Source organism: Vanessa atalanta, chromosome 22, assembly GCF_905147765.1.
Source record: "Vanessa atalanta chromosome 22, ilVanAtal1.2, whole genome shotgun sequence".
Classification (NCBI taxonomy): domain Eukaryota; kingdom Metazoa; phylum Arthropoda; class Insecta; order Lepidoptera; family Nymphalidae; genus Vanessa; species Vanessa atalanta.
Genome location: NC_061892.1, coordinates 7,452,564 through 7,471,725, shown reverse-complemented (window position 1 = coordinate 7,471,725; position 19,162 = coordinate 7,452,564). Strand labels below are relative to the sequence as shown.

The 19,162-nt window shown below is 31.7% G+C and overlaps 1 protein-coding gene across 1 annotated transcript in view; it reads right to left on the bottom strand.

The window, feature by feature from the left end:
• The window catches only part of LOC125072835 (pikachurin-like), a 194,201-nt gene that overhangs the window by 117,419 nt on the left and 57,620 nt on the right, over positions 1–19,162 (bottom strand). The gene's annotated exons all lie outside the window — the stretch shown is intronic.

The following is a 19,162-nucleotide window of genomic DNA, read 5'->3' as shown; positions in this document are numbered from 1 at the left end:
TAACATTTAAGTTATTTTATAATACCAAACCCTCTCAAATGGAGTGGAGGCCTTAGCTCAGCATTTACAACATTTACTTTACTTTTAAAGTAAAATTAACAAATGGTAATATAATTTTTGATTTGCTATCGTATTAGGTTTGGTTGAACGTGAAGAGGTAACACACACTCTCTTTCGTATTTAAATTAAAAATAAACTATAGATTTTATTTTACGACTTAAACAAAGATATGACAACATTAAAAAAAAAATAACCTAACGAAGATAACATACCTCCATGTAGTATTTAAACAAAATGAGTAGGATTATCACATAACGATCTTTGCCTACAAAATCATCGGCATAAAAATATATTTCAGTAAATATTCCAACATTATCTGGTTCATGCCAACACTGGCTCGAATGTTAGACGCCAAACTACCATCGTTATAACACTAAAGTGTTACGAAAATAGCACTTTGGTTGAAAAATTCTGTTAGCCTTTCATTTTTATAGTCTTCCCTTATATTTAGTTATACGGTTTTATTATTATTAGATATACCAACTCCATCCTAATCCAAACAAGAATATATTACTAATATAATATAACTAAGTTTCACTTGGTAAACTCAAACTCAAACTCAAATTCCTTTTTCAATATAGAAGCATTACACTTACTTATTGATAGTCAAATTAAACAATACCACCAGTTCGGAAAAGGAAACACCCTGACCTGAGAAGAATCGGCGAAAGAAACTCAGTGGTTCTTTTTTTTAGACTAAGCCCTTAGACTTTGGCAATGTAAGTAATATTAATCATTTCTCGTAACACCAATACGCCACCAACATCGGGAACTAAGAAGTTATGTACCTTGTGCTTGTTACACTGGCTCATTCACCTTACAAACCTAGCCAGATGGTAAAAAGACGGAAAAAGTAAATGTCCAATGGTCGAAATTCGAAAATTTGAGGAAAACGTACATATATTTGCATTTGAGTATTTATTTTCTGAGATGTATTGTGATATTAATTTTTATCTATTTGAATCTTCAACAGTGTACCCTACAATTCGTAAAATATATCCAACACGTGCCTTATATCTACTTAAATTAAGTATGTACTACTAATCAAATGAAAACGTCACACAGTGTTTTAAATTTTCTTTTTACAAAGTAATTTAATAATTAATTATTTAAAATATATAGAAATATTTAATAAACCTATCCCAATAAGAGGCAATCTTCGATACTATTGTTTTTATTATAATCAGCTTGATCATCTAATAAAATTCACTTGTTCTAATCATGTTTTTAGCCGAGATAGCCCATCTCGGCTAAAAACATACTATCTACATTCTAATTACAACTAGCGAAACGTACGTATGACAGCGAATTTAAATACAAGCAGAAACCAAACGCTAACGTCAGTAATTGTCACGTTCATATATTAACACGTACACGGAATACACTCACACATGCGTATTTATCTTAGCCTTACAATTAACGTTTCATACGAGCACAAACAAAACGCTTAGAACGTCATAATTTATACTCGCTGTAACTTAAAGGCGACAAAATAAATACGCCTGAACTAAGCTTATGATCCGAACGTGCTTAGATTAAACGAGACGTGAAATGAAAACATATTTGTAGTAATAAGACGATAACGTTTCTGAATGTATGAAGATACTTTATGTTAAGAGCAAAACTGATGTGAAAGATTTTCTTACTAGATTTTTGTTCGCGATTAATTGTTTGAATTCCGTTGATCCTTCCACAAATTTTTCTTTCAGGTTTATTTAACCCCCATCGAAGTGGGTAACGACTAGTTCTATATGGAAGAGATAAAATTAAAATTTTCCCGATAGAAACGCTTAGCACCCACGTCTTCTAAACGAACTTTAGAACACTACTTTATAGTTTACAAGTTGCTAATAACTTTGGTAAAGACATAGTTGTTAGAATAAAACAAAAACTTTCCTCACAACCAATATTTTATTTATTCTGAAGTTTTTCACAATCAAAACTGATACAAAAATAGTTCATTGCTCTATCCATTCCGACGATTAAACTAAGAATGCCAATTACCTATATGCTTACTCTTAGTATGAAACGTTTACACGCCCACTCCCCCACTGAAGCAACATCCGGTTTGATCTAAATTAGTTTAGTCAAAACCGGATGTTGACAATTAACAACTTAAAATTTAACAATTATTGAAATCTAATTAATTCTAACACAGTATACACATAGTTCATGTTTTGATTTACCTATATAAATTACTAATTTTATCATTGGATAAAAAACAATATTCCGTTTGAAAAATAAAATTATTCTCGATCACCGTATTAAAATAGGTCGGCGATTTAGAGAACGCGTAACCCTTTAGGATAATTGTTAAATTGGTTTTAATTCTGTTGCCCACAACTTCTAAACTAATCAAACAAAATATACTTTATTCAAGTAGGCTTTTACCAGCACTTTTGAATCGTCATTTAACAAACTATTTTAAGTAAAACTACCATAGGTTCGGAATATAGATTCTACCGAGAAAAACCGACAAGAAACTCAGTAGTTACTCTTTTTCAACATCTAAAAATACAGTCATGTTAGTTAAATACAATTATATATGTATGTAATGTCTCCTGCCTGGAAGTCAACAAGCATAAACTCCACGCTTTTTTGTCATATATATCTATAATCTTGTATCGAATCATATGCGTTCTTCACCAATGTACTTTACAAATTATTTCAATTTATGAAACGGAAAAGTTAAAAAGTCCTAATTTTAATTGTATTTTGGTTAAACAAATTACCTACCGGATTTTAAGTCACATTTGTCTATAGATAATTAACTCCCTTGCGCCGTCGACCATGAGGCTACAATGGCGAACTAGAGAGACACACTAAAAAGAGGAAGCTAGAAAAAGAAAGAATAGATAACAATTTAAGTTCTTATAAGGCCGAATCAGCATATAATATATTTAGGAAACTCATTTCTACTATAAAAAAATGTATTTATAAGGCGCCCGTACTAAGGGGCATTCTGCTCGTTGGCTTGGTACAGAACGGTAGCTAAAAGTAGTTTTGGTATAGCCGATTGGTGTTTTATTTTGGTATAAAGGTTATGTAATTTAATAGGTATGAGTTTGTATTTTTGTTTAATTTTGTAATTATTTCATAAAGTGTAAGATTATTGTTTTTTTTTTTTAATAAAATCTTCTTCGAACCTCTATTTATATAATAAGTAATGAAAATAAAATTGATTACATTTTTAATAATAGGTGAAGCAAGAGCGAACATAGACTGGCTGTAAGCATAATTTAATTACACGACAATCCATCTGAGATGTCATGTCTCTGTTGCCTCTAATAATTCTAGCTCAATCAAATTTTAAATCAGAAAACAAAACACAAGGTTGAATACATGGATAGTTAGTAGTATCTAACTAAACTGAATAAATATGATATGACTTTAGTTAGAGTCTCTTTTTATAACATTGGTTGGTGCACGGTCACATCTACCGATGGTAAGTGCTCACCACTGCTCATAGACATTGACGCCGTAAGAGTTTCCAACCAATCCTTACATCGCCAATGTACCAACTACCATGGGAACTGTGTTAAGTCCCTTGTGCTAACAAACCACCACGATACTGGGAGTTGTTGTTTTGCAGTAAAACATTTGGTGAGTGGGTGGTACCTACCCTAACGGTCTTGGCCTCCTACCACAAGACTAGCTAACCATAAAAACAAAACAAAAATATTTCGTAAAAATAAAATAAAATGTACAATTATATAAGTTATAGTATTTAGACCAATGAATAATAAAGGATGTTTAGCAATAAGTCATGTAGACGGAAGGTGTTTTGTTCCTAACTAGTTTGCAGGCAACATTCTAGTTAGTTCCGTACTGTTTTGTGCGATTACCGCCACCCCATTAATGTTTCGTGTTGGCATACGTTGCCTGTGATTACGTAATTAGACGTAGGATCACTTAAGACCCGGCTTAGTTACATAGAATTACGAAGCAAGGACCGTAGACTTGTTGTGTGGAGGATTAAACTTATGTTCAATGTATTCCTTAATAGATAAATTCAAGATATTAAGTCGTATTTAAGTTTCTATTACAATAAAGGTTACGTTCAGGTTAATTTGAATTATATATGAAATTGTTTACTAGTTCATAGCTAAAAAATAAATTAATAGTAAAAAAAAAAGTTTGTATACCTATTATATTATTATATATATATTCGTGTCTATTTTGTTGGCCGTTAAAGAGCTCCTCTGTAGCCATTTGATTAGGCAGTATACCAATCTGCCTTATCAAAATAAAAATAAAACAGTTCGTTATTATCCGAAACAGTATATCAAAGGTAAGGTTCATTTATAAATATTTCATACAGACGAGGCTTTTATAGAAATTTAATATTCGTGTATAATTTAATTGTTGTTAAAGCTTTGATCCAACAGTATATAAAAGATAAAATCAAAAATTCATGACGCGGACATCAGTATTCGGTTCATGTTTTGAATTTTTTGTTTATTAATATAATTAAAAAACTCTCGTTGGTTGATCTCGTTGGTTAAGTGGCTAGTTTATAGGATTGCGGATCTCGAAATCCTAGGCTTAAAGCTCAGATCAAATCAGTAATACACAGTACTTATTATGCGTATACTAAAATTCGACTCTTTTATAATTTTAACTCCTTACAAAAACATATATATTTTTGGTATTCTTTGATTTTAAATACTAGTTGCTTATATTTGTCATTCTTATATTTCTATATATTACTATTTTATTTTAGAAAATAGTATCGTTAAATATTTGCTAAGTATTTATATTTCAGACCCAGAAAACAACAATAACATTTTATGAGCCCGGGACTTGATAGAACCTCAGAATAAGCCGTATAGACTTAGCCAGTAGACCAGCGAGACGCTCTCTAATAAGTTAATTTACATCCTTAACATTGGCCTCTTTACTAGTGTGCGTGTCTGTTACTTTGATACTTAGTGTGAAAAAAAATTTGTCGCCGCGTTCTCAGCTTTGTCTAAATATATATACGAGGTCTGTTCAAAAGAAAAGGTGAATTTTGAATTTTCTCGGGCAGTGTACACTCGATCATCGTTTTTTTCTTTTTATTATGTTGGTACACATATGTTTCTTATATGTAGACATTATCAGCCATTTTGGATTAGTGGTTTGTTTTTGACAACTGAAAAGGTTAGTAGTATATACAAATAATTAGATACCGTAAGAAGTAGTTTTAAATCTATACACAAAATAGCATTAAATCCGGAATATAGAACAGACAGGACATTTAATATAATTGCTCTTGGCCAGTATCCAGAGAACTATCGGAACGTCCTCATTTGTGCCTAACTTACAAGTCTATTAAGAACTCTAGACGCGAGCAGGGGTCAAGTATTGCCCTAAAAATCAATGATGCTTCAAGCGACGGCTTTGAGAGGATAACGTCGATAAATAGGACAAAAAGATCGTTACGGCCATTATTGGGTTTTTATATACATCAATCTCATTATGCCCACATGGGATAGGTGATATTTTATCTTTAGGATAGTTTTTGAATAAAAGCGGACAAGTATAATTAATAATTAGGACCGAGAAAATATTTTATATCGACCGTATGAAGACGACGTGAACGGTATTTCTTTTATCTACGTTTTTCTATGTAATATGGAAAACAGACAATGTTATTAATAATAATAGCGATCCTTTAAGCTCATTATTCTCTATGTATTAGTTTATTCGTGTTTATTGTTTACATTGAAATTTCCCAATATACTTACTTATTAATTTAAAATAACAAGTTTATTTTAATAATGAAATTATTTTTGTATTCGTGGTGACCATTGAGAATCATCGATAAAGGCAGGCTTTACCATTAAATGGGCGGAGCCAGATTCTTAGTTAGTCATGATGGCTCTTTTTTAAATAATTCGTGAGATGTTCTTGATTTTTTATGCGAAACAATACAAGTCTAAGCATCTGGTTGTCATCGATGTAAAATGAGCGTAAAACCCCCTTCTTCCTCCCCGCCCGCACTCCTAGTCGTCTGCTCTTGGCATTAAATAGAAAAGTGTGGTGAAATGGACCGCCTTTTACGTTTAGTCTTAGTACAGTCAGTATTAAATGTTCATTCTCGGTTTCAGTTGGTAATTAGAAACTATTTAAATGAATATTTAACATATTTTCATAAATAGTACAGTAAAATTTAATCGTAGCTGTATTCATACAGAGAATATCTTTTGAAATATCAAAGAAGTATCTCGAAATTATATTTTAAACCAGTTCCATACAACTGACTTATTAAATCGAGTAAACTGATGTAATACTATCGGTAGGTTTTGTTGTTCAAATAGCAAAGTACTCATTTTAAAATATGATGTTTAGGTATGGCTGGGGTGACTTCATCATAGTTATATTTCATACTATCTAATGAACATGCAGTATCTAACTTACTCTAAATCTGTGATTATAATCCTGTGCCTCATTTGAAACGTAAATTCGTCGGTTGACGTAAGTCGTTGACAGATTATCGTCCCACAGAACTATCAGATCTCACTCTGATTAAACATCAAAGACAGCTCTGGTAGTCCTATGAAATCGGAATACATTCTGCACTCTCCTCATATGCTATGCCCTCCTCTACACTACTGCTACTCTACTATAATGACTACTACGTACTATCAGTTGATATTTGCCGCCATGACCAAAATCGGACAGAACATTATTTCATTAGGTTTAATCCGCTTAGCCTAATATTATTTATTATTAACATAATATTCGTATTGTTAAACATGTAATTGGATTTCATAACAAATCCAATACTACCTAATTTAATAACCAAAATAATCTGAGGTGATTATTTATTTTATTATTTTTTTTTAGATTTAAAAACCTCGAGTCCACAACTCAATTTTAAGTGTACGTCACACAAAATGCCATTATGTCAAACAACATAATTTATAAAGAAGAACCTATCCACATAATATTGTAGGATATTTACAATAGACAAAAAAAATTTTTACAATAATTTAAAAAGTATCATTTATTTATAAAATACTTATATTTTCATTTTTGTCTACTATTATTGATGTAATTACGTTAAATTTCGATTAAAGATTATTAGTTAATGTGTAGCGTTTATTAAAATTTTCTAAATTAAAATCACATACGGTAGTACATAGTTTCATAATATATAAACTAATATTAAAAGATTCGTGTAAGCCCGCATTGGTAAGTTCTACCTATTCGACAGGAATTCTTCGGGCAAACAGCAGTATGGTATTGTTGTTTTCCAATTTGTGCGCCAGTGAGCCAGTGGCCAGCCAGAGGCTCGAGGGACATAACATTCCCTCCCATTCCCATAGTTCCCATGATTGGTAACGCATTGGCGATACAAGGAAAGGTTAATTTCTGACAGCGCCAATGTTTTTGGGCAGTAGTAATCAGTTACCATCAGGTGGTTGATATGGACATCCGCTTATTAAAGCAATAAATTAAGGCTTACTGTCGTTCTACAATATACCCAAAAAAGGTAAAAAATACTTTCTATCTAAACTACTGACTATCGATGTCCTCGGAAATAGTATACTATTTGCCTGTATCTCAAAATTATATGCAAATAAAATTATAATTTATCCATGTGAAGTTATATTTGAATTTATTGATTCCTTGTTAGATAGTTATTACTTGTGGTAGAGCTTATTGAAGCCCTTATAAAATATTCCACTTCAATACATCAAATCTATCCATCAATCAGTATATTGTAAAAAAACTGAATAAAAATCCCGACAGTAACGACACTGTATACAATGAGATCCGACGAAGGAATTTAATCTATAAAATATTTATATGTACATACATATATTCACACAGACATACTTTAATCTCTAATACGTATTGTCGGCGAGATCATATTATGTCGACATTAGTTCTAAAAGTCTAGACATACCAAACATTTTATTATCATTTTTATATAGTTCCATAAACATAAAACATACTTTACGTCATATGAAGGCATTACACGAGCCTGCATTTGAAGTTGAAATGGTTCTACGATTACAGATGTGCTGGCGTATCTTTTATACGTCGCTTAGTAATAAATTATTTCATTTTTAATCTTAAATGTAAATATTCATACATTTCAAGCCTTATTATCTTCTTATAATTTAGATATCTTAAGACTTATATTATGATGTTTTTTTTTTCGTTTATTACGTTTCCTAACAACTTATAAAATTTGAATACATTTATGACAGTTTCAAAATTATTAACTACTAATGTAGAACTCACGCGTGTATTATGAACGCACCTTTTTCTGTGTATCAAATGACTAAGCATTTAATTTAACCGCAGAACATGATAAAAAATCACAGAGTGAAAAGTAAAATTGGATTAACAATACTTATAACACTGTATGACACATTCATTAAAATATTGTATTACCGTAAGTCGATAATCAACGTTTCAAGAAGTGAGGTACGAAATAAGTTCTCACACAATAGTAGTTTTATAGTAAAATCTTTGTAGGCTTTATCTTCTTTGGCTTCGGTATAATAACATAATATGTGCCCCACAGTCTTACCCGCGTTTAATTTCTATTATAATCACTTAGACTTTTTTTTCGAGTAATTTGGTAGATATTGGTCATAATTTATCACGATGCTGGAAAGAGTCATCCAAAGATGGACCTTCCGAATAAGCCAAAAACAGTAGTCGCGGCTATTTTTTAAATTAAATTATTTTCAAAAATTAAATATCAAAGATTGTTCTCATAGAACGTAATAAATAATACGCCATCAAATTCTATTTGATATATATCACTTAGAATTAAGAAAAAGCTCTAAATGAATCAGTTCTTATAAATATACCTACATATGTATGTTTCGTATAGATCCCCTTATTTATTGACGTTTATGGTTATTGAAACGATCTTAAGTGTCGCAGCGTAAAGTTATATAGCCTCTAACCTTTCTCAATAAACGAACTCTCAGACGCAATAATATTGTTTCAAATCGGATTTATTCTTCACAATCATACCTTTAAAAATAATATAATATATTATTATATAAATACATAATTTTGAATAAAATATTAAACGAACATTTAAAACAAATATCATTATTTATACAACCGCGATTTATAATATATAAAACCTTTTTACGAACACGAACAGAACTCGTTAACGTGTGTGAGTTTTGCGTCTGTGTTTGACAATCGAGAGCAAAGACCCTTTGATTTCAATGCCCTGACGTTTTTACAGTTGTTTCTCAAGTTTGTACGGCATCGGTATCATTTTATTCTGATAACGTAATATTATACCTATTCTGTATTTATTGTCTATGCGTACATGAAATTCACGCTTGTAACTTCAATAGTCTTAATTTAAAGTGGATGAAACGGCAATGCTCAGTTACTTATAAAATAAGATTATTTAACTTTCCAATATTATATAACATATTTTTCTACGTTATATTTTCGTTCTTGAAATAATACATTTCTTAGAGGGGTATTTGTAGGGAAATAAAAAAAAAGTTTTATTATTATATTATTTAAATATGCATAAGAAAAAATTAGATGTCGAAAGATACACTGTTCTTTTATGTGTTTAATTTGAATACAATTCTACCGAAAAATGGCGAAGTATGATAAAACAATCTTCAAATCTTCTCCTTAAATTGATAAAAGGCTTTTACTTCAGTGGATTACGTCATACTTATTTCTTCTACTTCTATATCATTACTAATATACTCAAACAGAAATAATAACAATTAGATAAAGCGTTGCTGATTCAAGTAATAAAATATATACACGTATTTTTAGTAGGAGACAATTTACTAATCTCTTGAATAACGCTATCGCGTTGATACAAGTAACAGAAGTATACTTTAAGTCTTGTATGCTAATAATAATAACAAAAAGGCTTATTCACCAAACATAAGAAAAGCAAAAAAAAACGTAAAATCCTATCAGTATATGAATTTAAAAAATTGAACCGTTGATGAAACTTGGACACACCTAGTAGCCGATTTTCAGTTCACAATTATTCCAATAGTATATTTATAATATCAATGGTAGTAAAAATTTTAAAGTTCCTCCCTTCAAAAATCTTATGTTGAACGATTGCATACAAAATGGTCGTCTTTTTTTCGTATTCGCGCCTGATCTATCAATCTTCGTGTCAAATTGCCGTCCCATGGGATCATGAGAGCGAGGGAATATTGAGTTCACCTGTGTGTACGGTGATATCCCGCGCAGTTAGTTCTTAAGATTAGTTCCCGTAGCCATTATTCGGCTTGGAAGTTTTATGAAATTACACTTTGTGACTTTAATATTAAATATAATAATAAACCTTGTTTAATTATTGAACCAAATTATAAATTGAGACATTCGAAGATATTTTTACGAAATTATCACTAAAATTCACTGTATTGTACAAATATTCGAACTCAGTGATTTCTAAAGCAGCTTCTCGACAAAAGGAAAACTGCTAACTTCTGTCTTGTTAAGCGTTGGTGAAAAATTATTTTTAGAACGTTACGTAATTTTTGTTGACTTTCTCGAATTGCAAAAATAGATATTACCGTACTGTATCCGGGGAACTGTATCCGGGGAACAATCTTTTTTTAAATTTATTTGAAGATGGCAGGCAAGCAAATCGCCCACATGATAACTGGGCACCATCACACATATATCACTTTATTTATCACTACACACATATATAGCACAGCAATAGAAGCACAGAGTTGGAGTTTGGTGTTGGCATTTTAGATAGCCACCGGGTGGTGAACATAAACCTTTTTTTTCTCGCTGGAAAAAAAAGGTTTTCCCCCATGTGATGAAAAGTGGGATGGAAAATGGAAAGTGGGGGGGTCCGTTACTCCCCGGAGTCCTGGACGCCGAGTGAGCTCAGGTACGCCGGATTTACCCACTGGTGAACATAGACCTATCGCTAGGTAAAGTAACTACAGAAACTATTTATTTTTATGTAAACTTTTTTTTTTTGCTATATAATCAAGATCCTTATACCTTTAACATCGTAATATTTGACAAGAGCATTTATTGTGGAAAATAATCAAGGTACAGGTACATATAATATAGATAACAAATATAACCTACCTTACCTTAAACCTACCTCACCTTAAAACAACTAAGGAAATATTTTTAGCAAATCTTAATAGAAGTTTTATCAATCTTTCGTTCGTGGGAACGCACCTTTACAATAATAACAGAGAGATTTTAAATAAATCACTCCAATTAAGATTTTCAGCAACAGTTCCATTTCAAACGCAAATTACATGGATAGGCTATTAATTTCGTAGTAATTAAGTTATGACGTCACAAACCTCGTTACCCAACTTCCAAATGATGATTACAGGGTGTGAAAGAGTTACCGTCTAAATAACTTGTTAAGTAAACCAACTGACTCATTTAGAAGTCGAGTTTATGACGATTATGTTTGATACGAATTTTTCGGAACACAAGCATTCTGTCGTAATTATTTTTTCTGACAGATTGGTTTTTTTTTTAAATTGATAAGATAGGAAAACTGACTGTACGTGTTATTTTTTTACTAGCAATAGAATCAATTTTACTTTTATGCTTATTTTGGACAACTGTGTGCTGAATACCAATTTAAATACCAATGTCGCATCATCAAAATATACTTTATTCGAGTAGGCTTTTACAAGCACTTTTGAATCAATAAGCTATATTAAGTGAAGCTACCACCGGTTCGGAATGTAGATTCTACCGAGAAGAAACGGCAAGGAACTCAGTAGTTACTCTTTTTCAACAGTTAAAAATACAGTCATGTTAGTTAAAATAAATTATATATGTATGTAAGGATATATTAAATAATCAAAAGTTGTCACGGGTTTGAAAAATTTTATGCACTCAAAAAATTGGCGAAACTTTCACATACTTAAATTACATACCTAACATAGTTATAGTAAATAGGGCGCCAAGTGTAGCTGTCAAACCGCAATATGCTGTCAAGCACTCGGGTCCGAATTCAGCGCTTAAGTTTAGGATGCGGCGTCAGCGTTCCAACGCCAAGTTCTCTCAGTTATCTAATATGAGTACTCTATTTAAAGGCTAAGTATTAAAAATGAGAATTTAATTCTTTTAATTATTATTTTTATAGATTTAAATCTGCCTTGTTTTAACTTTTAAGGCTGCATATCTGAGGTGTGTTTACTGCTGGGTCAGGCTAGAACCCAATATTGGCAGGGGCTTACTACATGGCCTTAGACCTGTTGGTTATCCATTTGTCGCCATTACTTTGCCTTTGCTTCAAATGACTATTGGCTAATATATCTTGTACAATAGACTAGTATCCGTTACATTTGTGTATGTATGTTATTTCATTAAATGATGTGCAATAAAACATATTTGTATTTGTTAAAAAGTTTGCTTGGTGCTTAAGAGTTTTCATTCAAATTATCGTTGAAAATTTTAATTGTTACAAAGTACAATGTTAAATAAACTGAATTCGTGTCCATGTCGTTAAAACATGCTACTAAGTAAGTCTTCAATAAAACAGCCTAGAGTTCGTCAAAAGGCAAACCTCAGACAAAGGCACGGAAAATAACGGTCACAAATACGAGATATGAAAGCCTGTCTGCGACGAATGCATATTCGAAATGACTGTACAGTCGACGCCTAAAGTTACATGTTCAACATTTATAAGCTGAGTCTGTGTCTTCAGCAATGATGAACATCTTTTGAAGACTATTATGTACTAAATAATATTTTATAATGACTGACTGACATACAAATAATACGAAACATCCTTTGTTAAAAATTCACCCGGTGAATGTTTGTAAGGAAATTTAAAAATATGAAAACATACATTTAGGCTTATGTTAATTAATTAAGGATAAAGGAAGTTAAAGATTTTTTGAACATTCATTATACAATTTTTTGTCCAAACCCAAAATTGAAATTGGGTTAAAAAAGTAAATATCGCCATTTTCAATGTTTGAAATATTGAAATCGGTTTAAAATGTTTCTGTTTATAAATAAGAGACAGCTAATACAGCGTTTTTAAAAAATCATCAGTTCAAGTTAAAAACATGGTAATAGAAATAATAGAAGGCTAAATTCTATTTTAACATTTTTATTATTTAGTTAATTTTATAAATCTTGTAATCCTGAAGTTCAATAACCTCCTATTCACATTAAATGAGTGACCTTCATTTTTTTATTTCAAATTTTGCGCGGGAAACATCTTCTATTATTTTTTAAAGCTAAACGAATGACGTTCTGAAATCGATTACACTTATTTTTATGAAAACGGATACAATGACAAAATATTATTTTATTAAATATATAATTATAATATAAATGTAACTGCATAGATATTTCTAACAATTGTAAACTAAAAGACTGTAACTAAAAACTAAACCTGACAGTGTTTTCCGATGAGATTTTTAAGAAAGAGCCATTAACTATGCCGTTTCATAAATTCAAATTATTTTGTAAAAAATACATATTATTCGATACAAGATTATATACTTAGATTATAAAATAGCGTGGAGTTTATGCTTGTTGACTTCCAGGCAGGATATATTACATACATATATATGTATTTAACTAACATGACTTTATATTTAGATGTTGATAATTAGTAACTAACTACTGAGTTTCTTGCCGGTTCTTCTTGGTAGACGCTACATTCCAAACCGGTGGTAGCTTCACTTAATATCGTTTGTTAAATGACGATTCAAAAGTGCTTGTAAAAGCCTACTTGAATAAAGTATATTTTAATTGTATTTGATTAGATATATCCCATCGGGGGTAAACGTCCAGTGATATCATAAATAATTAATTTTTTTTTTGCTACCAAAGACAAAAGGTAAACGAATACACAGTTGAGTGTGTTGTTGGTTCTAAGAATAATAATAGCAAAGCGTTTTATCAGGAGAAAAAGTAAATGCAAAAATAATGATACAAAAAGAAAATAATGATAAGCAAAACAGATTACAAAGACAGGTGACGCGTCCGGTTGGAATAAAGTTGCACTTTCTATTTATTGTGTGTTAAATGACAGATACAAAGGAATAAATTATATCAACGTTTGAGAGTAGAAAAAAATAATTAGTATAATGTCGTGTTAATTGAAACAATTACAAAAAATAAGTTTAAATAATCTATACTATTTTTTTAATATTATAAATGTGAAAGTAACTGTGAAAGTCTGTCTGTCTGTCGCTCTTTTACTTTCAAACCAATGAACCGAATTTGAATAAATTTGGTATGAAGCAAACTTGAACTCCAAGGAAGAACATAGGCCACTTTTTTTGTCTAACCCATGACGACCAACCCCTTATAACGCGAGTAAAGCCACGGGCGACAACTAGTATTATATAAAACCATAAATAATAGAAAGACTGACTCTTTCGATTATGGAAAGCTTAAAAAAAGAAAAACGGGGGAAAGGTCGCCTGGAAGAGAAAACGATTTTTCCTCACGTGACTATTTCTGCCAAGTCACTAGTGTCGCGTAAAAGAACTTCGTTCCAAAAAGAGTAACTGTTTTACAACTAAAATAAGCAGGAGTTTTTTTTCTTAGGCGCTTCTAGTTGCAGTTCTAAGCTGATGTTTTTGCCACTATTGGCTTTCACAGACGTTAAAATCTTTCCTCCTACTCTTTGCTTCCACTTTACTTGAATATACCCACAGTTTATATTTAGATATATTCAAGGACATGCTTAACAAATTGAAACGCATGTAAGTCCAAGTATTCCCTACATATTCGAACTATATATAATATCATCATATATTCCAGCATTGTTGAAATTTAAAGTGGATCTCCATACAATGCTAAGACGTTGTAAAGTGTATGTAGATTTCTATGGTAGAGTGTGATATATACGGACTGCCTTGTTGGTTGTGTGACTAGACGTCAATTTATTATTGCAAAAGTTATTGGGTTTTCTATCAAAAGATTAGTAAAGCCCCGATTCTGGAAGTTGGAAGTGTGTACTCGATAAATACTTTGGAAAGGACGTAAAGCCGCTGCTTCTGTGCCTAAATTATTTCCAGTCGTATCGGATTTGCCGTTCCATCGATTAATGAAGGTGAAGAAATAGAGAGAGCACCTGTGTTTGCGCACACACTTGTGCACTATAATACATCCTGTGCTGTTGGCTGGTCTCCTTTGAGAGCAGCCGTCGTGGCAAAAATTAGTCAGGACGACATCATGATATATTAATTCTACCATCCTCTAGTACTATTCATAAAAGCGGTTCACCTTTCTCGCCTCTGATAGTGCTCGAAATTTGCTCTCTCAGATTCAGAATAAGCTGCAGTTACCTCTGAGTCGTACTCAATTATAGAGCAATTCCTTCGCCGTTGAAACCGTCAAATTATGGAATTCCTGTCTCGTGAAATTCGTCAAACAGAATTCATACATACTTCGCCAAGTCGTTTGCATAATTATCATTTATCAATTTGATTATTTGATAAGTATAATGCATATTTGAAAAATTTTTAATTGAAATGCAAATATCAGTTAAGTGTTTTATATTTATAGGTATATATAGGTAGGTAGTTTAGGTAGGTCTAACCCAAGCACTCATTATAAAATCTAACGCCTTAATTAGTGGTGTTATTTTCCGGTTAGAAGGGTGAGCGGACAAGGGATGTATCTTCGTTCTACTTAGTTAGTAATTAGACGACGTAAGGAATGTTTGAAAAATCATAAGACGCCAATGTCTGCGGGTGATTTTGTCCACTCACTATCAGCCCAATTTTCCATCTCCTCCACCAAGAATACATCACTGTAAGTGCTGTCTTTGCTTGATATTGAATTTCATTATTCTGTTATTTATTTATTCTACAAAATACAATACTCTCTACAATATTCTATATAAAAATAAATAAATTAGATTATGACAATATTATTGTGTTATTGTGATAGCAATTTGAAAGTGGCGACAATTATAGAGAAATAGAAAGAAAAACGTTCGTGGTAGCTTGGGCGTGCAATAAGAAGGCTTGAATGGCATGTAAATAAAATACCCATAAACGTCAATAGCGCAATATGAGGAGCATAATGGGTGCATAATAGGTTCGAACCTGACCCTATTGACGTCTCCACTCCAAGCTTTGAGCTTGATTGGATTGAATGAGACACTGCAACTAGACTTAGAGAAACGATATATTGGATTGATGGATGAGAAGGAAGAGTAAGGTCACAAAAAGATGCATATATTGTGTGTTCAGTTCAGTTCAGTAGGGGTGTCAGCTGAAGCCGAAGCACTAATATGATTTCCAAATCATCTATAGTCCATATTCAGGACATTATAATGCAAATTATATGGCTGTGATGGTATCATCCTAATGGATGGATAGGATAATATCCTCTCCACTGGGCTGTCACAGTTCTCAACAAGCTCATAATTTAGAATACATGTAAAAGCGTCCAGATGAAAGTTAGTATATAAATAATATTAGTTATAAACTAAAGACTAAACGAAAAACGATTCTGTTGATATTGTGCTTATTAGCGGTTAATTCAAGTTCCATAATAATATGTACTACCCAGTTATCAAGTCTCATTTGAGAACAGCCTCCGTTGGCAAAAACGGTCACGAAGTCTTCTATATGTTTTATGTATATTTACATGTAAAGTGCATACGACCTGCCTTGAAGTTTAAAAAATGAATATAACAGTTCACAAAAAAAAGGATCCGTCTATGGTAGACAATTCTTTCGCCTTAATTCCGTTTTCGACGTTACACAGTACTCTCGTTTGTAAGCCATAAACAATAGCGCAGCCGAGCCCTTACAAGTAGAGGTGAATGCTCTAAGTTGAACCGAGGCAATGTCGCTGAAATTAGATCAATATGCGGTTTTTCAGTTTTATTATAAACATCTATTGCTTTAACATGAAGTATTTATCTACAATCATTTAACTTGTAAGTTTACTTTAGCACATCAATAGTATCAAGAGCTTTAAGACGTATTTAAAACATGAATTAATAATTATTATTATAAAATAAGGTAATATTAAAATTTGAAAATTGAACTTTAAACATATGTTCAAGGTTCTATATAGCTAAAGTGAAACAAGTCGTTTTAAACCCATCAAATATCAGTAAAACATGCTGGTACAAAATCCTATTCCAATATATTTCAACATTCAAAGTTCGCCAGTATTTTCTGTACAATAGTTGGATTGCAAATCAATACAGCACACTCGTCGGGATATCTAAGAAATAGTTCCTAAACGCTCTGGCAACATCTGCTACCTAAACTGTTTCCACACCACTTTGGGATTTTATTCGGTCTGATAAAGTGGACTTGAATTGAACTATTTATCTTGTATGTGAATTGAATTGTAGATATTTTGAGTTACTGATATTATTAAAGTAAGAATTGGGTGTAAATGTCTTCTGCTGTGCTAAGGTAAGGTAAGGGAGAAAGTTACGAGAAAGTTACTTTTGGTAGGCGTGTAAGCCCGTATGAGTAAGTTTCACTCACTTATCAGATATTCTACCGCCAAACAGACTCAGTATTGTGGTTTGAAGGGTACGTGGGCCACTGTTACTCGAGGTACAAGGGACATAATGTCTTAGTTCCCAAGGTTGGTGGCGTATTGGCCATATATAGCATGATTATTATTTCTTACAGCGCCATTGTCTATGGGCGATGGGTCCATTTCTCGTCGACATACCTATATCATAAAAAAGGTTTATGGTAGTTTATTCACCACGCTATTCAAATAGGGCTTAACGGATACACATCTGACACCTATGATTTTTCTCAAGTGGTTTTCCTTCACCTAGTACGAAATAAAATTAAGCACGTAAAAAATCATTGGTACTGGCCTGGATTTGAACCCACGTCTTCGGATCAGATTCACATGTTTTGACTTGGTATCTAGGCATTTATAGGTATACATTGGATATTGTAATATTTTATTATTTAAGTCGTCCTTTAAAATGTATTCAAAGAAAGAAATATGAAATGAAAAAGTAAAAAATCACAGAAACGAAACGTCTCTCCAGCGACGCGTTATTAAGCACTTTGATCCAACTAGTGTCATTACTACAAGCGCGTGGAAAACCTGCTAATTCACTTTCTCTCTATTTAACTTTTCATGAAGTTGTTTTCGTGAAAAATAACGAATAATACGCCTCGAGTATTTCGGGAAAATAAATTCTTATCTTTAAACGGACGTGATTAATCTAGATGAAAGAAAATAAATTACGGATGTATAAACATTATTTACTTTTATTACAGAAAAAAAAACAACTATAGGTTTATTTAAAAAAAAAACGATGATAAAATCATCATTTTCATCACTGTTCGTGTTCATAATTTTTTTTTATCATAATATTAAAAGAAAAAAATTATTAAATTATTTTAAAATGGCAACTTTTTCTTTATTCTTCTCCAAACCATTTTATTGTAGTCATCCATCATAACAGCCTTCCATACAAAATATATTTCAAATATAGTTTTTTAAATCTATATATTACTAAAATTGTTTACACAAACAAATTACAATGTCGAATAATTCTACAGCCACTATTTTAAGTTGAAAATTTTTAATCAAGGTTATATCTCATTCACCAAACCTTAATTGAATGTCATATCACGTGTCAATACCAGCTGCCTCAGTTGTACGTGTGGGTCGAAAAAATCATACTTCCATAAGACTAAAGAGGGCCAGTGTGAAGGGTTAATCCGAACCCTCTCATCACGAGAGGAAGCCTTTGCCCTCCGTATTATGCAGATGCCTTAATAAGCTTTATTTATCCTTTGTTTGGTATTTCGTGTGGTTTCTTTTAAAATTACTAGGTTTAATTAAAATTCAGTACTCGAATGTACTGCGGTCGGAAAATCGCGAAATAAAACTTTCGTCCGTTAACAATTAGCATAATGATGTATTGAAAACTACGATTGATATGCTGACGTCATCGTCACAATTTAAACCATTCGACATTGATTTAATAACTTGTTGAGTTATTCTATCCTGAATTATAAATTCATTTTATTAAATACGCGTTTGGTGTTAATTTCTTAATTGTATAAAGTCTTTTCAAACATATATTTAAGTCAACTATTTTTCCCGTATTACAAAGTTTTACATATAAATACATTGTTATATTTACTTGGTGGTGGTTCGTGGTGGTAAGGCTTTG